General features: G+C 46.7%; 1 protein-coding gene across 4 annotated transcripts in view; it reads right to left on the bottom strand.

Moving 5' to 3' along the window:
- Positions 1–275: 275 nt before the first annotated feature.
- mmp21 (matrix metallopeptidase 21) overlaps positions 276–21,562 on the bottom strand; it is a 34,732-nt gene continuing 13,445 nt past the window's right edge. For 3 of the 4 annotated variants that reach the window (XR_015104074.1, XR_015104071.1, XR_015104072.1), the window contains exons 10-11: positions 16,935–17,116; positions 276–423 (exon numbers count right to left, since the gene is read on the bottom strand). The gene's annotated coding sequence lies outside the window, so the exon portion shown is untranslated. Of the gene's footprint in view, positions 424–5,507; positions 5,598–16,934; positions 17,117–21,562 lie in introns of all 4 variants that reach the window. The other variant, XR_015104073.1, reaches the window with a different exon arrangement.

The following is a 21,562-nucleotide window of genomic DNA, read 5'->3' as shown; positions in this document are numbered from 1 at the left end:
TTGTTTTTCAAGCAGGTTCCCATTCTTCAAATCACATTTTCATGATTTTTTTTTTCATTGTGTATTTTACATTATTTTCCAATATTTTCATTGTTAGATTTTTGGAATATTTGCACGTTTACACTATTCTGTATCCTGTCAAGAATTTAATTGACGGTACATGGACTCACTGAAGAAAGTGGGCGCATCCACGATAACCGCAGAAGGACTGAGATGAGATCCTTACCTTCACAGATTCGGTCCAGCCGCTGCCTCTTTACTTTGTGCTTGTCGGTGAGAGACATGGCCTCCAAAAAGGACGTCTCGGCAAAACGGGCGGCGGCCGACGGGGTGGTTTCGGGTTTACGACCACTGACAAGGTTCAGATGCCTCTAGTGCACTGTGGGCACTGCTCCCCGGGGCATAACGCCTCGGCACGCACACCTGAAGCAGGGGAGGGAAACAACTGATGAACAAAAAATTGTTTTGACTTTGTACAATAGTCTTGTCTTAAAATTTATCGGGGTCTTTTTCCACCCCAATATTCGTGCAACTATTCCAACTACTTTGGCTTTTTCTGGGGGGGCATAATTTCTGGTATTATTTTCAAATATTTTGCTAGTAATATATTTTTGTCACTCCCTTTACATTAAAGTTCCAATAAACCGCATTCTGACAAGAATGTACTAACAAGGAGACGGAAACCCAAGTCATGCACTCACTGAATGATTCGCAATGCATCGAGAGAAGACCTGCCGAGTACAGTATTGCAAAGAAAGTTGTGAATCCAAGAAGAGCGCACTCCCTGGAAGACACGGACAATGTAACAACACATTGAGCCCAGTAGAGGGTAGTTAATAGCAACTCACAGAGCGGAACTCAATCGAGAGGGAATCAATGCCCCGTCTCTTTCCACTTGAATGACTTTAAACAGGAATTCTAGCAGAGTGAAAATGCATCTTATTTGCTAATGGCCGGCCCGCATCACGGGCAACGGTGCACAAATGCGTGGTTGCTCGAGAGAACACCAGAAAATGAGGCAAGCTGGATTTTTTTTTAATCCCCTTGCTGGCACAAGTACAATGCAAGTGCAGGAAAAAAAACACACAATCACACACACAAAAAGGATTAATTGCTGCACTAAGAAAACTGCTTGTTCAGTAGCAGAGGCAGCCTTCCTCCCGCCGACTATACACATTTTTGTCTGATGTTAGCAAGCACGCAAGAATCAGGAATAAAACGTTGGGGTGGGAATCGTTGCCCGAGGACTTGAAAGTCCTCGGTGAAAAAAAAGTAGTCCAAAAACAGAGCCATCAAATTGCTTACAATGGGGAGGAAGCACTCTCAAGAAATTTAAGGTCGCTCAATAGCAGTTCAAAAAGTCAACACTTTTTTTTGCAACTGACATTTTCTTGCTAGCGATAGGCAGATCAATTGGGAGATATCGACGCCTACCTTTTTTCCGTACGGAACACTTTTAGAATGTAATGTCTCGGAGCCATCAAAAAGCTTCGCCGAGTCTTGAATGGAAAACATTTGTGCATCATTGCATGGAAAACGAGATGTTGGATGAGTGGCCACCGTGGCTGTCCGTCAGCGGGGGAATTGAGGGGTGAAGCGCTGGTTTCAATTAGCCACGAGCCGAAACACTTTGCGGCCTCAGTTAGTCGATTAATGGATTTAGCGGCAGACGGCTACTCGACAAGTGATCGATCGCCATTGTTGCTTGTGGTCCTTTTACCGAGTGCTGGTGAAACGCGCTTGCGGCTCTTTGGTCAGTGGCAAAACCCCACCTGGGCATTTTCAATATTAAAGAATCATCAAACGACTTGGCGGTTGCAAGATGATAAATGCGAAAGGTTTAGTCTGAAGAGGCTAAGACCTACGAGAAGTGGGGAATTACTTAGGTCGAAGATGATTGTCCCCATCGTCGCCAGAGTGATGACGGGGGTGGTATCAATTAGCCTGCAGCAGAAATACTTCGCAGCCTCATTAGTCGATTGATGGATTAGCACTTGACAACTGATTGATCGCCCTTGTTGCTTGTGGTCGCTTAAGTGAGTGCTGGTGAACTGCGCTTTGAGGCTTTGGTTTTGGATTTAAAAAAAAAAAGGGGGGGGGGACCTAAGGCTGCACAATTAATTGGGTTTCTTTTGTTGATTAATTGAAATTTCTTTGTCAAAAAGAAAGGAAATCTAATTTCAATGCGGGGAAAAAAACAGCCAAAAAAATTCGGATTACGGCTAACACCAAGCTGATTTGAGGCCATCCATCTTCGAACCAAGAAGCAAATACTGACTGATCCGAATTAACCGACACTAGCCTGTTGCAAAGACAAATTGTCCACGGGAGACGACGCTCAGCGGGCATCGGCGGATGCGACTGAATTATTCAAAAGGTCACGACCACCTGCTCGCTGCGCGGGGCCGAAGCTTACTCGCCGCGAGAGAGGCACAACGCCAAAGAAAGTCATTCGGAGGACTCATCAATTTCACCCTCAAACGCATCCAGAGCTAATTGGCCACAATTAGCTGACATTAAGCCACGAGCGGTAGGTGGCAGGGTTCTTTCCAATAAATCTCACGACGGAAGGCGACGGGGGGACAATCGCGCCGATGCACCAATAGCAATACGTCTCCACGGGTGTCAGTCAAGTGTCCCGTACCTGAGATATACTCCATCTTACGCCCGAGTGATGGATGAGTCCGGAAAATCTATACAGCCTTCTATTAACATCGACTACAACGAGGCTCATGCAAATAGTCTTCCTGTTTTTTATTCGAATAAAAGTATCCCTGCACGATACCTTTTTTTATGGGGAGACTAGTGCAGAAGTGGTTCAAAACAAATAAACAAATAAAATAGTTTGATAGCATATCAGTGGTGCAGTACAAAAATTACAATGCAAACAAGTTACAATTTAACACTAAAATAAAAAAGACTGTCAATAAAGATGATCGGTGAATCAATTCAACACAGTCCAAGTACTAAAGGCAAACTTTCTTACTGTGCAACACGTTTCTAAATACGTTCTGCAAAGGTTTTCAAGAGTTGTCAGAGTAAATTTAAAAAGGGATTTCTCAACCCAGATCCTAAATTGACCAACTTCTGATCTTTTTAACTATCCATTTGGCAAACTTTTACCACCGATGGCAATTTCAGCTGATTTAAGGTCAACATTTTTGGGCAATTAAATTGGGATGAAATCTGCAACAGCAGCAGCACTGGTGGCGGCGGCAGCGGCGGCGAGCACTTCATTGTTCATCTTGACACTGCACTAATTTGACAGTTTAAAGCTCTCGAAAGATTAAAGTGAAGTCGGATTAGAGAGGGGAGATCTTTCACGCGGAGTGGTTGAATGGGTTGCGTGTTACGCAATAGCAAATGCTTAACACAAAATAACTAAAAGAAAACCAACAACACAATCGCGGAATGTTATCAATCAATAGATGACAAATGATCTAGAAAAACGGTGTTATGGGGGAGGGGGGCAAAACAAAACGCTGTGCCCATTTTTTAGTTAGTTTAGTTAGCAAGATGCCTTAACTTGGTCATGACTGTCTCAACTGCTCAAAGTCAGCCCTTGACTTGGCCTCGGATCCTCAAAGTCTTGATTTTGACTGTGTTTCGGTTCCTTCAAGTCTCAGTGTTGACTTTGGAGTCTTGACTCGGTCTCAACCCCTCAACGTTTTAGTCTCGGCTTAGTTCCAAAGTCTTGGTCTGGACTTGGTCTCCACTCTTTCAAATAAATCTGTCAGCACTGTGCCAAAACAAAAAAGAGAAAACAGGAAGGTGTGGTCACCTGGCAACACCAACCCAGCTCATCTATTAATATCCCATGGCCGGCCGCCTCCTTGTGCACCGTAAAGTGTGATTTTCGTGCTCTGAATGAGCTGCGCAATCCGCGTGGGCAGGTAACAACTTGACGCAATTGTAATTTGCTGGAAAACCGTGCCAAAAAACACCCCAAAAATAAATAATAATAATCACGCTGCCCACATGCACGACTGGCGGCACCGGGAATGAAAGTTGCATTGAAGAAAGATATTGCAGTCCACCGAGCGCTATTTACGTCCAATCAATACACTTGCAAAGTTCCAGCAGGCGAGGTTATCTGCGCGGCAGAAGCTGGAGCAAAAAAAAAAAAAAAAAAAAAAAGCCCTGGAGCGTGCCAACTTGTTGAGCGTGGGGAAGGTGTGGCGCTACCCACTGGTACCCCCAACAGCAAGAGCCCAAGGCTCAACCCGGCTGCTTGGCCACAGCCGAGCTCGCTTTGTGTCCTTCCAGGAAAAGGTGATTCAGAGACTCCCATTGCAGAAACTGAGGTGCTTCCACTACCACTCCCACCCCCTCCACCGCCCCAACCTTACCGGTCCTCCCTGGAATGTGCCCACAAGTTCCCAGCGGGATGGTCGAGAGCGCCTGTGCTGCTGTACACGAGGTTTGTATTGGGAGCGTGCCAATTCAAACAATGTGCCGATAGAGTCCGGAGTACAAGTGGTGAACCGGGTTGCAAAACACGAATGAGGACTCACGCAGCCAGGAATGCTGAAAAGCATAATTGCAGGTGGTTTCAATGTCGGGTTTTTACGACTGAAATTTGGCAGGCGGAATAACACAATGAGTTCAGAAAGAATTATTTCACTGACAAAGATAATTTGTTCCAGGAAGCTCACATTTGAATCTTGCACGTGACAAATTCCCACCGTTGAATTTAGAAAACAGCGTAAAGGGAGTCCATGGTTATGGCGGTTCAGCGAGTTTTTCGAGATTATAAATGGCAAGCAATAAATGAGTTGGCGTTAGAGAATACGGGGTCGCGCCGCGTGAAAAGCCACGCTCAATTTCTGCTGCCATTACCGTTTTTTATTTGACTGAAGTGTTTTCATGCACTGTTTCTGGCACGCCTTCATAAAGCGATGACCCCCCCATAAAGGTAGCATTGTTTACTGTCCCAAAGTGCAAAGAATTTGTTCTCCTAAACCCAAGACCCGATTTACACCCAAGGCCCGGTGCGCCACTAATCCCTTCCACACACGTATTTTCTACAGCCCTTAAACCTGAGATAGGCGAGTAAGTTTTAGTTAGCATCCTGGCACAGCCGGAGCTGCAAATTCGCTCGTCTTTTAAGCCTGAGCCGGCTGCTTTTGAAAGAACGACCAAGCCTGTGGCACAGCTCTTTAGTGCGACCCCTGCCGATGACTACGGAGCGCCTCCTCTGCCTCATTCTTGTTCTCTCTCTACCACACGGTCCTATCATCTCAGGCTCGACTAAGACACCGTGCTTCAAGTCACCAGCACTAACACATACACACTTGCGCTTCTCACTCAATTAATCCTGGCCCAACCCTGCAGCTGGGAGATAAACGGTGTGGAGTCTCACTCAGCTGGCTTTTTCCTGCTCCTTGTTCTCTGCATGTAGAACAGCTCCCCAGAGGATGGCAAGCCCCTCCGCCACCAATCCCAAGCGCTCCTACACTAAAAGATGACGACCAGGACGGGGTCAACACAGCTTTTTTTCCCCCTACCTTTTGGCCGTGTCACTGGTGTATAAACAGAGGAAGCAGGCCTGCCAAGCTTCTGAGACAGTATCAGGGTTGTAATGGATGGGAAACCACCTGAAAGTAAAATGCAAGAGCTGAGCCGTGTTTAACATTTGACACCCATATCTTACGTTCGTGTACATAACAAACAGGAAGCATTTTAGATACGCATATTACGCACCAAAATCTGGATAAATGCCAGGTCTTTTGCTGGGATACAGCACTTATGCAGGATCCGTGGTCTTGGCTTGATGACTTTGTTGTTCGGAATCCGGAACTGATTGCAGTGGGGCGGCACGGCGGCCAAGTGGTTGCACATGTCGCGCCGACGTGTTACGCAATCGGCCATTCCCATTCAGAGAAATGTAATTTTAAAAAATATATAAGAAAAATACTTCCTCGAACACAGACCGTTGATAACTGCGACAATTTGGAATGCGGTTTTCTTTTATTTCTTGATTGCATCGCATTGGAGAGGTAATGGATCGAGACTCTGTACCGGCAGATACTCGCATACAAGGGACTTGAAGTCAGGTGCAAAAAATATTTTCTTTCCAATCCTGTGACAGTACACCATCTCTTGTTAAGCCTCCGATAATGCATCAAAGTTGTCAAATTTCTGGCTGGTCTTCAAGCCCTCCATTGGTACCTTCCACCCCGGGCATCACGCCGAAAACGGAAAGGAAGAGCTTAAATGACGATGTTGGCGTTCCCGTGACGGCTGTAGGAGTCCATTTCCCGAGGCCATCCGAGCAGAAAGCCTGTCGTAAATCGTGCCATTGAGCCATCTTATCCGGACAGACATGACAATCCTTTTAACGCTTGACACCCCCACCCCCTCCACACCCGATAATGGTCCCTCCCTTCTCGGAGCACTGCACCTGACTCCCTTTCATTTTCGTTTACAGGCGCCACTTCAGTCCGGAGCGGCTTGGATGCCGGTGTTAGAATTACAAGTGAAAAATGACCGTCAGAGTGCACTTGGCCCGACGGATTAACTGCAGAGCGAACGAAAAAGTGCTGATGGGCGACAAAAGAATAAAAACGGCGATTCATCATCGTGACACGGGGATCAAACCCGCGCGTTTCTCAAACCGCACCGCTTGAGTTATCGCGCGGCGCCGACGGGGTGGCAGCTGCAGAGATAAAGATGCCTCAAACTTGGGACTGCTTCCAATGGGGCCACTTCCTCTGCGTCTTAAGAGGGAGCATGTTCGCTCTCCTAAGATCATTTCATCAATTTTTCCTCAAACAAATGCAAAGTGGCTGCCTTTCCAGCAGCTCCTATATTTTGTTGTTCTACTTCTTCCTTTCATAACTTTGCCGCTGTGAATTGGGAATTTCTCCATTGCGAGACTAATAAAGGTTTTCTTATCTTAAAAGCCACACCCCTCCCCCTTCAAAACACACCATTGCTGCCGTGCGTTTATGCCGAGATGGCATTTCCGCTCGGCCGCGGATATCAGTGTGGAAATTAAATCACTTATTACACACACACACGTTTTGATCCTCGCTGCAACCCATTTCGGCACAAAACTAGTTGGGCCTAAATCGCGGCACACGTGAATTAATCCACAGGAACCTCGCTTACTAGCAATAGCGTTAAATTACTGTTGTGGTGCTCTTAGTTCCTCTTCAACCCATCTAGGCAGCAAATGGATGTCTAATATTAGCAAAACTCACACAGCGGCTAAAGCGACCACACTTAGTTGGCCTCCATTTCAACTTGGTCACCATGCATGTTTTCTCTGATGCAAAAAAAAAGAAAATAAAAAATTTCTCCCGATGCCAAGAAGCAGCGCACTGCAACGGCATTGCCAACAAACATGGCCGCGACCTCCTCCTCCTCGTCGACGGGACTCCCACTCACCTCTACCTGGCTCGCTCAGTATGCTGTGCAGAACCCTCTGAGTTCTGCACCCCTCAGCTTGTTTACAGCAACACTACTCGTGCTCAAACTCGACTCCAAAATACAACTTTTAAGTTGTTATGCTTTTATCACGGCATCCAAATGCCGCAAAACAGTGTGACCAACTGAAGTAAAATGTGTCCATTTAACGCAGTATGAAAGAAGCCACCCAGTCCCATAGTGATCAGTTAACCCCCAAAAAGTATTGTTCGTTAGCGCTTCACTTGCGCTGTGCGCGTTTGATATTTTATGAACGATTCGGTGAAACCAACCTATTTTCGAGTGTTGATTACTAAAGAATGGAAAAGGCTGGAAACAAACTTTTTCCCGGTGAGAGAAGCGAGTCGGAGGTTCTACAGTCACAGACCACAACATTGTGTGGGTCTGTTTGTTAAAACTCTTGAAAGCGGCTTCTGGCCATGACCGAGTCCCTTTTGTGAACTCTCTGGTATTCCCAAACACGTGATGTCTTGCGAGGTGCGACCCCCAGCTCCCATTTATCCATCCATCTGCTCCGAGACTAAACCGCCCTCCACTCGCCACACACAGAGGGGCCGGATTAAATCAAGTGCAGTGGAGAGCGGGTCCCCTATTACCCTTGCAGGAACCACTTGAGCATCTGCTTTACTAGCCAACGTCGGTTGCACCCCCTCCGTATTATGAAAGCAGAAGGCTTAAGTCAGCCGGGAGGTCAGGAGTGGGCCCCTGGATGGGGGGCTTGGTGAGCGCGACCTCGACACGGTGAGGGTAGGACGTGACCGAGATAACGGGAGGGCTCGTTTGGTCATTGTTTTACATCTGATAGAAAGTAGAGGCGGATGCGACAGGACACACAGCGCCACTTTAAGCTCGCTTGAATGATTGCGCAAAACTAGCCGAATTAACTCCGTGTATCAAGCCCGGTCGAAGGGGCCTGATCTAATTGGGGGGAGGGTCGAGCGAGGGTGGGGGGTGCAACCCAATAATTCTATCTCCCGCCATTAAAGTTAACCACTTCTTCCCCTTTTTCTCTCTCTCCCTCTCCAAAGCCATAAAGCTGCCAGGAGGACGTCTGATTTATCCCGCACCCTGGCCTGGGCTTCTGTCCTCACTATCTAGCCTCCAATTAAATTTTTTTCCGGCACCCCCTCTTTCCTAAATGTGATGAGATTGCGGCATACCAGGGCGGAGGGGAGGTGTGGTGGTTTGAGAAAAAAACGCTGACTCGGGTTCATGCAGAATTTCCTTAATAATGCCGAAACCTGCCTGCGAAAGCACAAAGAAAAGAAAAAAAATAATCATACAAAATGTGTTCCCTTGCTGCGGATGTAATTAAAAGAGTCATCAAGGCAGCATGTTATCAAACGTGTAAATGACAAAGTGACTGAAGCAAACACAGCGGAGGCATCTTAGAGCGATGGACGACCCGAAATCCATTTGTCCGCCTACCCGCCGCCCACTCGTCGCCGCTTTTGTACCTGACGCCGCCAGTCAGACAACTATGAGGAAGACCGAGGCTGAAACCCCCGGCGATGAAAGAGAAACGTTAGCAGAATCATTTGGACTCAGGCGCACGATGAGGGATCCGACTGGCTGCATGCAATGGCATAGCCGAAGCGATGCAGCTGGCAGGTCTTAACGTGGAGAGCTTCACTCGCGTCTCAAGTGTCAGACACAATTCGCCGAGACCTTCCTCCAACACAGCAAACCGACTCTCGGATGGCCTTCTTGTCATAAGCAAAAATAAAGTCAAAAAGATTCGGTTCATAATGTCTCTCTATACCAGGGGTGGGTAAACTTTTTGGCTCGGGGGCCGCATTGACTTTTAAAATTTGACAGAAGGGCCAGGTCAGCACGAGCTATGGTACATTAAAAAAAATAAACTGCATTTGTTGACAGTCCATATCAAACATCAACAGAACAAAAGCATGAAAGTACTGTATTAATATACTTTTTTAAAATGACGACAGTGTTGTTGATGACCTATTTTAGCCTGTGCATTTCTGCAGATGGGTTGTGATCAGACCAGTAGAAGTAGAGCGATACAGAGGTCCTAGGTGGTCGAAAAGATCCCGCCCCCCCTCCCTGTGTTATGCAACTTCAAGTCAATGCACCACCTGGCGGTGAAATGCCTGTCATTACAAGTCCAATTGAAATGAATGCAATCATTTACATCGAACCTTAATTGTGGACCGACCTTCGGCGGGCCGGATTAAAAGGACCGACGGGCCGGATTCGGCCCGCGGGCCGTAGTTTGCCCACCTCTGCTCTATACCTTTAGAGTCCAAAAAGTACTACGATGGCTAATAGCAAAGCAGTAATTGGTATTTTTACAGGTTGCAAAGGAGCGGTGCATTTCTCAAAAGCCCTTTGACTGAGTTCTGTGGTTTGGTCTTGATTTTCTTATTCAGTGGATCACGTGTCCGACATAAACTGAAACAAGATGTCGCCTCATCTTCGCAAGTCGGGAGGATCTTAGCTATTTTCCTCAAGTCACTCGATACTTCATCAGTGTGTTGCGAGCGTCGGCTCGATTCCCACAAGGGCAGCCGGATGGATTCTCACTGTGTCTCGCGCTGCTTCTGTGGTGGCGAAACAGAAACTATCCAAGCGAACGAGCGCTACTCGTCTTCTCCGGACACATCCGTACAAAACATCGCGCCGGGGTCCTAATGAGACTCGGAAGCCGCGCTTTTGGAATTTCTCCCACCTAATTTGGCATTCTTCACTTGAGCTGATTTTCTCTCTCGCGCTCTCAGCAGACTTCAAATCCAAAACGCTGAGGCCTAATGAAACTACACAAATAAAAAGACAAACACATTTTTCATATAGCAGCTACGACGAAAGGCTAAAAGGTCCGCAATCTAACCATGAGGTATTATCGCCAGTGTGGTTCAGCGGGAAGGATGTAAGCGCTACATCACTATTAGTGTCAAATACATAATCCGAGTGTGAAGTGAATACACGGTTGGCGCTCACTCATTACTCTGCTGACCGGCCTCCAGCAAGAGTAGGCGACCCTGTGAAAGGGGGCCTCCGTCACACTTTCCAGCCAGCAAATGGACTGAGGCCCCAAGCGGCTAATGGCATAATGAGGCCTGAGGCAGCCCAGAGTGATTTGGGGGGGGGGGGGGGGCTTGGCCACTGAGGGCGAGTTAGCTTAGCATAGTAGCGGGAACAGAAAGCCAAAACAGACACGTACGCTGGTCATTTTTTGAAACATACCGTCAGGGTTGAAATATGCAATTTATGTCTCGGGAGCAGATCCCGTAAGCAGCATTAGAAGCAGCATTTAATTTATTTAAACAAATTAAATTGGTGGTTTTATTCCTACATTTTTTTTCTACGACTGCATAAACTCTATTTACAATGTTGGTTTAAAAAATAATAATTAAAAAAAAACAATATAAAGCATGAGCAGTGGTGCCTTGAGATACGAATGACCGTTTTTTTTTTACATTCAATTATGCCATTAGAATATAATAAAGTCAAAACTGAATGACTAAAGTGTTTGACACACTCTTTATGTATGCATCTGCTTACTAGGCAATACGTGGGAGTGCAGGCAAAGCTTTCTGACAAACTTCAAATGCAAGTTTTTAGTGCGAGATCAAATCAGCTTGTACGAAGTCATGGAGCCTCATGCTGTCTGCAAAAAAAAAAAAAAAGAAAAGTAGGGCCTAAAGTTCAGCTCCCCCCCTCCCCATTTTTTGACCTACTTGAGCATGAGCACGTGGCTATGAACTCTGCCTGAGTGCGCAGGGTGGTCCCGTCTGATTTGTGGATTCACCTGGGATGTTGTGCTCTTTTGCGCGCTCTCGTTTTTGCTGTGTTTTGTTTCAAGGGGAGTCATGAGAAGTGGACCCCACGCAGGAACGATAGCACTAAACACAAAGAGACAAGAATGGGGGGGGGGGGGGGGGGCACAGTCTAGCCGGTCAGGCAGAAGTGGGCCAAGCTGGTGTTGCACTCAGGAGATGACACACATTCGAGCGTCTGACTGGACTCATTCTCTTAAACACACACACACACACAAACACACACAATCCCCCGGGTCTTACATGCTGATATTGTGCTCCACACACATCAAGCTGACTAAACAAGATGGAGAGGTGCGAACAATGTAATTGTTTTTTTTTTGACTTAGCAGTTTGATCAATGATGGTATTTGCTCAAACAGCAGCCCTGGCTGGTGAATTTAATTACCTTTGCTATGACTGATGTCACTGCGTGTAGTGCTAAATGTAGAGCTGCGGATGTCAAGTATTTTTTAGGATAGATTATTCTCCTGATGAGAATAAAAACAAAGATTTTGCAGGATGAAACAACAATAGCACACTACGTGAGGTGCAGGTATGATTTTGGTCTACTTGGGCGTCATCTTCTCTTGACGTGGGAGTCGGTGAAAGAGAGGTTAACAGCTGGCTGTTAATTGGCTAACCGTTAGCCAGTCTACATGTTGTGTGACTGGGCGTCAGTTATGGCGATGGTGGCCAAGCAAGCTTGAAAAAAAAGAAAAAGTTCATTTCATCACAAATTAAATCGCAAGAGGAAAAAAAGGAAAGGACACCGAAAACATGTGGCTTAGCGCAGGCGAACCTACTCTTTAAGGAGCTTTTTAAACCCTCCGAGAAGACCATTTTTTAAAGGCCTATACGGTTATCTCCATCATAAACGCTCTCGATCTCAAGGACCCATAAGAGGACCCGCAAAACATAACCCCAGGTGATCCAGCTGCAGATTGAGCTGTCTGCTCTCTTAACAGCAGCCAGGCTCAGGCCCAAGTGGAGCAAACTGATTACATTTCTCAAGAGGCAATGTTAGTGGCCTAAGGCCTGCCATGAGTCAAGCCAAAGCTCGCTCCACTGCCGCTTGCGGCGTTGGCATGAAGCGACTCGGACTATACTGATAAAGCGCTGAGATTCTAATTTAAATGAGCATTGACATTTTGCATCGCAAATCATACGCGTAATGCCTCAATCGCATGTGCAAGTAGGGCATGAAGGCAACATTTTGTAAACACAAACCCAATTAAAACCTACTTTTGTAATTAATTTTCCATCTCCAGGGACGACGGACGGGGGGGAGAAAAAAAAACCCCATTTGTGACTCTGTATAGATATTCGGCAGCTGCGGCGGCGTTAGCGCAAGCCGGGCTGGCGGGGCAAACACGGTCAGCCGCCGCTCTCCTCCCTTTGCGTACTTCGCACAAGCAAACTCTGCAAGTCATTACCCAACATGAGCTCATCGTTAGCGCAATCATCATTCACTGTTAAGGATTATGTAATTGCGCCATTAATCAGGGGGAGCCACGATAGCAGTACACGCAAGCTTGATAGTCACAAATGTGCGCATTAAAATAAGATGACAGTTGTAGTGCAGCGCTGGATGTACACGTCATGGATCAAGGGATACAATTATAATATTTTGAACAAATTGGATATGACTTGATATCGCCGTCATTCGCGGAGCAGCCGCAGTTGTACTGGCAAATATTTGACCAGCGTCTGACTTTGTCCAATGTTAGAAGAGGCCAGATTCTGACCTGAAGCTATCCGAGGATCTACGCTATGGCGCACATCCCAAAAATACAAAACCCGAGGAAAAAATACACCAAAGACGTACATGTAGTAATTGCCGGTGCAGATATATTAAAAAATAATTGGTAAAGGCCGTTTTGGAACACAGAAGTGTGAATCCATCAGTTCAACAAGGGGGGAAAAAAGTGGACAAAGGGACAAAAAAGCTTTTGCTGCATAATTTATCGACACGCAGGCAGCATGAATGCATCTCCGCGCAACGACCATTGCGGAAGTGCAGACGCGTCGGTGCTTGTCATCTGATTGCAGCATCTGGCATGCCTTGTGAGGACTTAATCCAGCGGTGTCACTCGCTATTTGACAAGGAGGAGAAGAGAGATGGAGGGCGTTTAGGTGGGAAAATGAGCGGCAGTGGTTTACTTTTGACCCTTGCCGTGTCTTCTAGTCCTTGTTAGAAAGGTCAGTGACACTCTGAGCTTCCCCCTGTGCGCGCTCTTCTCTCAAGCGCTCTCGAGTGCTGTCAAGAAATAACGCCGGGCGGGAAAAAATGGCGGCGCCGTAATCAGATATTTTTCCTCTGCTGCCTTCCTCCCCCGGATTGCACTTAAGGCAATGTCTTTCTGACTCGTTTTCAGAGTGGGAGAGCTTGAAAATGTATATGTCGCACCACAAAATGGGACCCGAGTGCTTGGCACCTCAGTCGCAACCTACGCACAAAGCAAACAAGTCAACGGTTTGTGGTTACAGTCGAGGTGCTGGCAGAGCTTCATAAGATTTAACGCCGGCTGCCGGGGCCCGACGCATAAGCCCGGAATGGAGAATGGCAAGAAACCTCTCTTCTATTGTGGTGCATTTCCTATGTGATGCTTGGGGAGCTTATGCATTCACCTTGCTCAAGTGACATTTAAATAAGCAGCAGCTATTTTCTTCTCTTCTCACCCCCCGCCTCCCGTCTCTCTCTTCCTCTCGGCTCCATGTCTGCCGCAATAATTTGAAGCTGTCACAAACAAATCCTCTGCGCAGAACCTTGACAAATGTCAGGTCCCATCAAAAGGGGATGACGTGCTTCAGGAAAAAAAAAAAAAAACGGGACCATGGAAACTTTTTGTCGACAAAACGGGAGTCTGAGCGCGCGCCCTATGAATATTTATGAGCGTCCGCCATTCACTTCCTCGAGACGACAGACTGAGCTGCTGATCTGACAGAGTCACCCGACTCCAAATATTCTAAGTATGGCTCAGCTCCAACTTACACCAGGTACACATTATATCAGTTGGCAGGAAACGACAAATTCTCCCCCTAGCCCCATGTTGGAAAAAAATGTCTCTAATGCTGCTTACGGAATCTGCTCCCGAAAACCGAAACTGAATCGTGAGATGCAAAAGCGGCACCCAAAAACCGAGCATAAAATGCAACAAGAGCAATACTGATCAGATGCGATTTCATCCGACCGTTTGAACACGATGAATCGGGCGGAGACTCTAATATTTTTATTTTGTGGTGTTTTACATGATTAATGTATTGTTTTAAGCGTCTGTTGTCTTATGACTAGATTTGCTCCATGTACAGCAGCGGTGGTTGCTTTCAAGTGCTCCATAAATAAAGTTGAGTTGAGTCAAACGATATATGGGTGCTTTTGCCTCATTATTTGTCCAAATATGGTCTGAATTGTCTTCAAAGTCTTGTGCAGTGCCGCTTCTTCACCCTATCTGCACGAGTTATGCATATTTTTGAAAATGGATCACATCACTGTTTTGTATATGAAATTAGCGACTCAACCTGATTTGGGGGCGGGGTTATGTTGACATTAGTACTAAAAACGATGCTGCGGGCTGACTCTGGCTCCCGGGCCAGGTGACGAACACTACAACTCAAGTCTGTCTTGCGTGCACTCCTCTTGAAGGTTCTGTGACAAATATGGTGTGAGAAATGTGATGCCCTGTTGGGAGGGCACATTTTTCCAAATGAGATCATCAACGTGCATGGATCCAAAACGGCCTTCAAGATGGAGCTCTTGTCTTTCGGTCTCTTCCTGCTGTTTGCGCTGCCATCGTCTAATCTGTGCTGTTGCAGCTGCACATTATGTCACCGAGTCCAGCGGGCCAGACTTTTTTCCAGACAAGGGTGGGGGTGGAGGGATAGTGTGGTAGTGCAAGGGGGGTTTGGGGGGGGGGGGGGGGGGGTCCTCCTTTCTCTCTTCCTTTTCTTGCACCGGGCAAAGGATCAGAGGCTTTAATATGGCTGCCAGGGAGGCAACAGCCATTTAATAACAATGCAATCGTTGCTCACAGCAGTAGTCCGGTGTCGCTCAATACGCCCCGCCGTGTGCAGATGGTACATTGTCTGCGCTAACCCAAAACATCGCCACCCCCCCCCCTCTCTCTCCCTTTGAGATTTGTTGTCAATATTTAACCCACTTCCTGACAGAATCAACAAGCAATCACACTGCAGTATTGGTAAGAGAGGAGTGATCTTGTCTTTTTTTTTTTTTTTTTTTTTTGGCGTGCCTCCCGCAGTGTTGAGGACATCTGGGGGAGGCGTTTCCATGTACAAACAGAAAGAGTTGAGAGCGCAATTGTCATCCAACCAAGGACGTAACAGGGTTTCATTAGCATGCAAAAAAAAGTGGAGGGTGGCGCTCGTTCCATTCAAATCAACACAGTTAATGTCGCCATAAGCCAGTCACCTTGCCAAGTTACCCTCAAAACTCATTCGAAGGCAATTACGCCACATTTTGATGAAAACGACCGGTATTACAGCGTTTCGCAAAGGTGGGTGTTCATTACGTGCAAAGCAGGGAAGAGCTTGGCCTTAATAGAGTGCTGGCTATAAACATCGCTCATCATCACCGGGCCTGCCATTTGATCTCCCATGGTGGGGATTGTGGCGGCCGGGCGTCTTTATTTCTCTGTGTGTTTACTCGATAATGGACTTTGCCCAAAGAGTTGCTCGCAGCGGACAAAGCCAACGCGCCTGACAGAGCGCTGATTAACGACCGAATTACAAAACAACTCCGGGTCACCTTCCTTAACTCCGTGATGGATGGTCCAAACGTGGGGATTCCGATGGCATTGGCTAATAATGGCGGCACGCCACCTGTGAGACGCTGCGTTCTCGCTCTTAAAAGATGAATCAATGCTTCCATAAATCAGCCAATACTACAATTCGCAGTCATAACACCGGAGCCGGCGATGCTTTACAGCCTGGGTGATGCAAGCGACCTTAGTCCGGCGTCTGCGAGGCCTCCGTTAGCGCTGCCCCGCTTTGTCGCCGCCGTCACGGGCAGTTTGCGAGGCTGCAAATGAGGCTCGCCATCTGTCCCACCTCGATGAGAGTTTTGCGCCGCTCTGGCATGCCTGACTTCCCCGAACGCCGCACAAATGTTTGGAGACATTACATAAGCAGCGAGACCTTCACTGGGGTCAACGGGCGAGGCAAACTTTATAGTATTTGAAAACGGAGCATATTCGACTGAGGTGAACTTAAACCGCTGTAGGTGATGCGAGCAGAATTTGCATGAGACGAAGAGCGAAGCAATTTTACGTGCACATTAGGGCACGTTTAAATATCTGACAAAAAAAAGAAATCACGTGTTTGCTGTAAAAACTGATTCCGCATGTGGATTTACCACTAGAGTTAATGAACGAGTCATGTGCAAATATTGGCACTCCATTAGCGACAACCTCCTGCTACCACCAAGGTAGAGTAGGTGCTTTAATATATAGGCACTGTGTCCTTTCTCAGCAAGCCACATTTTTATTTAATTTTTTTTCCCAAATCGCACGGTGTCTTCCGTAATTTATCTTTTGGCCAATGTTAGCTTCAGGCATCCTTTCGGGAGATTTGGGAAATTACGTTTGCTTTGTTTTGAGCTGTGACAAGGCAAATTTGTGTGGGCCATTCCGGAAGAGTAGCATTATTAACTCCGATTCTGAGAGTTAGCCTCTAAGACATAATAGGGATCTAAAGGGAGGAAGGACCTACCTTTTGCCAGGGAGTACAAAGTTCAACTTCTGTGACAGCAGCCTCGCATGAGTTGAAGCCAAATCCGGCACCAGGGGAAACAGTCAAGTCTCTCTCCTTACTGGTTAGTTGCCAGCATCAAAAGCCAAGGGTTCCGGTCGGGTCCTTCATGATGGGGATCCCGCCACACCAACCAAGTCCAGCTGAAAAGTGGGATCACATATTTTTGGTTAGCCTTACATCGAAAGCGAGCGATGTGCATTTACAAGTAAAATTCCTGAACTGACAACTGGGAAATAAGCACTCAGTCGTAGATTTAGCATATTATATATATTGATATATAGCATATTGACTCTTACCGCTGTGGCGTGCGCACCGAAGGAGGAGTCAAATATTTTCGGACCCTCATTTACACAAAATAAAATGCATAGGCAAACCTGACCACTTGTTGGAAACGAGGCTACCATTGCTTCCGCCGGTCTTGGCTTCCAGACATGATCATTAACTGGACTGATCTGCGGATACAAAACTGCTGAGCGGCACATTGCGGGAGACAAAGTAGCAGCGCAGCCATGCCGCCGTTACCATGGCGGCCCTTCACCCCCATTTGGCTGCCTGCGCTGTAATTAACCGTGCTCAGCAATTTTCCTCCTCTGTATTGGGCTCATGTTTTGCTTATGTGCATAAGAAACAGGCTAATTCTCTCAAAATAAAAATCACAGCTGAATTGCTATTTTAAAAAAATAAAAAATCACACACAAAGCTGGGGCAATGATGGCTAATAAGGATGACCCACATCCAATAAATCCACTCAGCGGTCCTGTAAACACTTGAAAAAGAAAAAAAGCCTGTTGAGTTCTTATCTCCAGAATAAAAACCAAGGGCAACACAGAGGTGGATATCGCAAATCACATTACAGGGACATGAAATTAGCCCGTCCTCTCAAAACATTTGGCCATCGCACGGTACTCGTATGACCCTGAAACCGCATTCATCTTCTTTGCGAGGGGAAGCCATAACCTCCCCCGTTTCCCCCAGCTTCTCGAAAAAGAGCGCCTTGGCATTCCTACAATGGCTCCGGTGAGGTAATTATTCAATATGATCCTTGGCTGCGCTTGCGATACCTTGTAATTTCATTTCACTTACCTCTGTTTAGCGGCGCAACGCACAACGAGGTGTCCCAAAAGACCACTTCCTCCATAAGCTAATAAAGGCCTTTTGTGCTCGCCTTTGAGAAATCCTTGGTGGATTACGCCAGAGCACATCAATTAATATAAATGAAACGTGTATGACGTTTTAAGAAAATAATCAGCCTCAATTTACGCCGCCGCTCGCCCTGATGACACGACGGCACCCACGGGGGCGGGGGTGCTCTGAGCTTGACATAAAGGCATGACCTAGTAAAGGTACTGTAGAGGTAGCCCATCTGCTCGCCGACCACATGAGGTTCAGCGCCACTGACTTGCGCTGAAGAAAAAAAAAAAAAGGGAGAGACATCTGTTTAGCAGCACATATAGCCTTATGTAAGACGTATCGCTGCATCTTCTCCCTTTGAACGGAGCTGAGCTCTCACTGTCACCGTGATAAGATATCCATAGCTCCAATTATCCTTTCACCTCAACATCACACAATCGCATCAGCTGTCAGTAAAGTGCATGTGTGTGTGTGTGTGTGTGTGTGGGACGGGGGGGTCGGGGGAGGGGGCAGATCACAGCAAGAAAGTGCAATAACTACCTTCCACTCAGCCAGACAGTTTCTCCGGTTGTGTGCAGGAGAAATGAAGACGCCAAACACCCCGAGAGACCAGACAAGTGACATGAAACATGTTTCCTTCAGCAACGTTGCCAGCGTCCATCCAATTTGTGGCGCTTACGCTAAGAGAAATAATCCCTGGACAGTCAGTCTCTTTATCATCAAGATAAAGTTTACAATACGAGAAGACCTTAACGAGAGATGCTCTTACACTCGTCAGTCCCTTAGGTTTATGAGTCAAAAGGTAGATTTTGAGTTTCAAAATTGTGTCCACAATGAAAACAAACCCTCAATCATAGCGCAACTCCTCTAACGACTTTTAATTAGCCTTACTTGACATCAACAGTGAAGAGTTGTCACAAAAAAAAAAAGAAGAAAAAAAAAAGCAACAGGTAAATATCCAATATGCAACGTATTTGACGCCTCAGCCCGGCAGGTAAGCCACCGCGCTGACACACGCTCCCTCTCGGGCACTTCCAAGAGAAAGCTGCCACCATAAATCCCAGCTAATGGTGGCCAGTGAGGGAACTTTTTAACGTGGAACTCAGAGAAGCCACCGTTATTCACCCGTGGGGGAGGAGAGAGCGGAGAAGGCGGCGGGGAGGATTTCGTTCGAGGGTTTGACTGATGGTAATAAATATTGCACGGCACCAACAGGGGTCCCTCTTCGAGAGCCGTTCAATTGCCATGAGTGATAGGTCGCTGATGGGCAACACACGGTGGAGGACGGCAGAGGGCACATTCCTCACGCAGGGGAGTCTGTTCTAAAAGCTCGACAGTAGACATTTTAAACGCAAAGGGATAAGAGGAAAAAACAGGAAGCAGGCCGCTCGTTTAACTTCTGTCGAATAACTTTGTAGGATTAACAGCCCACTTTAATGGACTTCATGGAACTGTCCACCATTTTAACTACTTCCTTGGCAACAATGGAGCTGATGGAGGACCCTTATGCATTTGACCAGTGGGGAACTTAACTGAGCCCCTATTTCATTACAGGGTCATTTAGTGGGGACCAAAATGGTCTTTTAGTTCCAGCAACTACAAATATCCAGAACCTAAAGTTACTGAGACTCTAAAATAAATTTTAACGCTGCACAACAGATAATTATTTCGTTTGCTTTCGGGATCTTAAAAGAATTTTTTTAAAAAACACCAGATATCGTTTGATCTCGAAACGGATTAAAGCCTGATGAGGCCCAAATTAGTGAATTTGTAAAGTTAAAAAAAAAAAAAAAACAGGAGTTGTCATTTCCTTGTTTTTTCATGCCTGAAGATATGGTCATTTAATATGCATCCTGTATACCACATGAGAATGCTCATTAAGGCAGCAAACGTGCAACGACCACTGTCACGCCATTCACAAATGAATGAGACATACTATTGCATGTTGTTGCAGTAGGTTTAGTTTCTGTGGTAACGACAACAACAGCATCTTCAAAAGGCTTTGAGGGGGGCTTTTTTTTTTTAAATGTTAAAAAGTTTTGCTCTCCAAAATGTAGTTCAACTTGCGGCCAAAACTAGAAGGTAGAATAAATAGAAGAGAGGTCAGATATGCTTTACAAAAATTTGTGAGTAGGTGAGTCAGTGTATAGTTGTTTCTACCAAGTGTGAAGGTTGGTCACCCCCAAGAAGATGACTAATATTAAGAGGAAGGAAATAACTATTCTGAGGATGGTAGTAGAAGACAGCAAACCGCAGCAGCCAACGCTTAGCGCAGACACTAGCTTGTTGCATAAAATGCTGCATCAAAAATCAAAACAAAGCAAGTCTCAGAGACCTGGAGGCCCTCCCTCATCATCCAGGGAGAGGTCATGGCAAGGGCATCTGACAAAACACGAGGTCAGGGTCATTTCCACATGACAGATGCGACAATTTAGCTGCTAGCTGTCTCCTCTTTCAGTGATTGGGAGCCATTTTGATTGTGGTTAGAGATGTTTGACGCCAATTTGGACATCCTGCAACAAGCGTTTACCCAAAAACCCTGCAACATATACTAATAAACAATTGTCCTAATGTTTTTATGTGTTTATAAGAGTCTCGGTCACAGTGTCATACCTTTTTAAGTCGACTTTCATCTCTTTCTGTGACTTAATGACCAGGTCAGCTGCACTTTTGAACTACAGCACTTCAAGTACCGGCCAAAAAAATCAGACAAATGAGTACTGTGGGAAAAAGAGCAACATTTTGTACTTGTCGGCTTGTTTGGCGGCTTGCGGACGAAGCCCGGCCGATGAGCTCCACCACGGGGGCCAAAGTGAGCGAGGGCTAGTGGCGGTGGTGCAGCTGGGAGGGGTGGTGGGGGGCAGAAAGAGGATGGCGTCGTTCGCTGCACGATTTAACGGCCACAACTCAGAGTGCGACCTTTCAGGGGCCACCCTTCTGACTACATTACTAACTTCGCCATGCTAACATATTGGCTATTTTCGCTGAGATGGAGGGATGGTGGGGTCAGGCTCGCCCTTGCCTCGCAACGGTGGTAATGGAACAAGGTGGCGGACACTAACGTAGGGGGGAGGCGCGCTGTCAGTCGGACCGACCCGCTGCTTCCCTCCGCGTTAAGGTGGCCGCACATGGCCGCTCGACCGAAGCCGTCTGCCCACCTCGCCGCGAACTCAATTAAAACGCCGACATTCGCTTCTTATACCTTCACGAACTGTGAAAAGGGGGAGGCAAGTTGACTTTTTCTAGGCGCACGTCGCTGTCGTCGTCGTCTTGATGGTCAACGGCTGGGGTAGCATCATCACCATCCGTAATTCAAGATTCCACTTTATTAATCCTTCCGGAAAAAAAACGGAATCTTCTCCCTTTTCTCCTTCTTGCTTTCCCGGTCGCCTAAAAGGTGCCGATAGAATACACGCCACCTCCTTGTTGATTAAAAGCCGAGTCCAAGTCCGCTT

The sequence above is a fragment of the Hippocampus guttulatus genome, chromosome 19 (assembly GCF_054856545.1).
Source record: "Hippocampus guttulatus isolate MCC_2025c chromosome 19, RoL_Hgut_1.0, whole genome shotgun sequence".
Classification (NCBI taxonomy): Eukaryota; Metazoa; Chordata; class Actinopteri; order Syngnathiformes; family Syngnathidae; genus Hippocampus; species Hippocampus guttulatus.
Note: the sequence above shows the minus strand (reverse complement) of the source record. Positions and strands in the feature narration are given on the sequence as shown.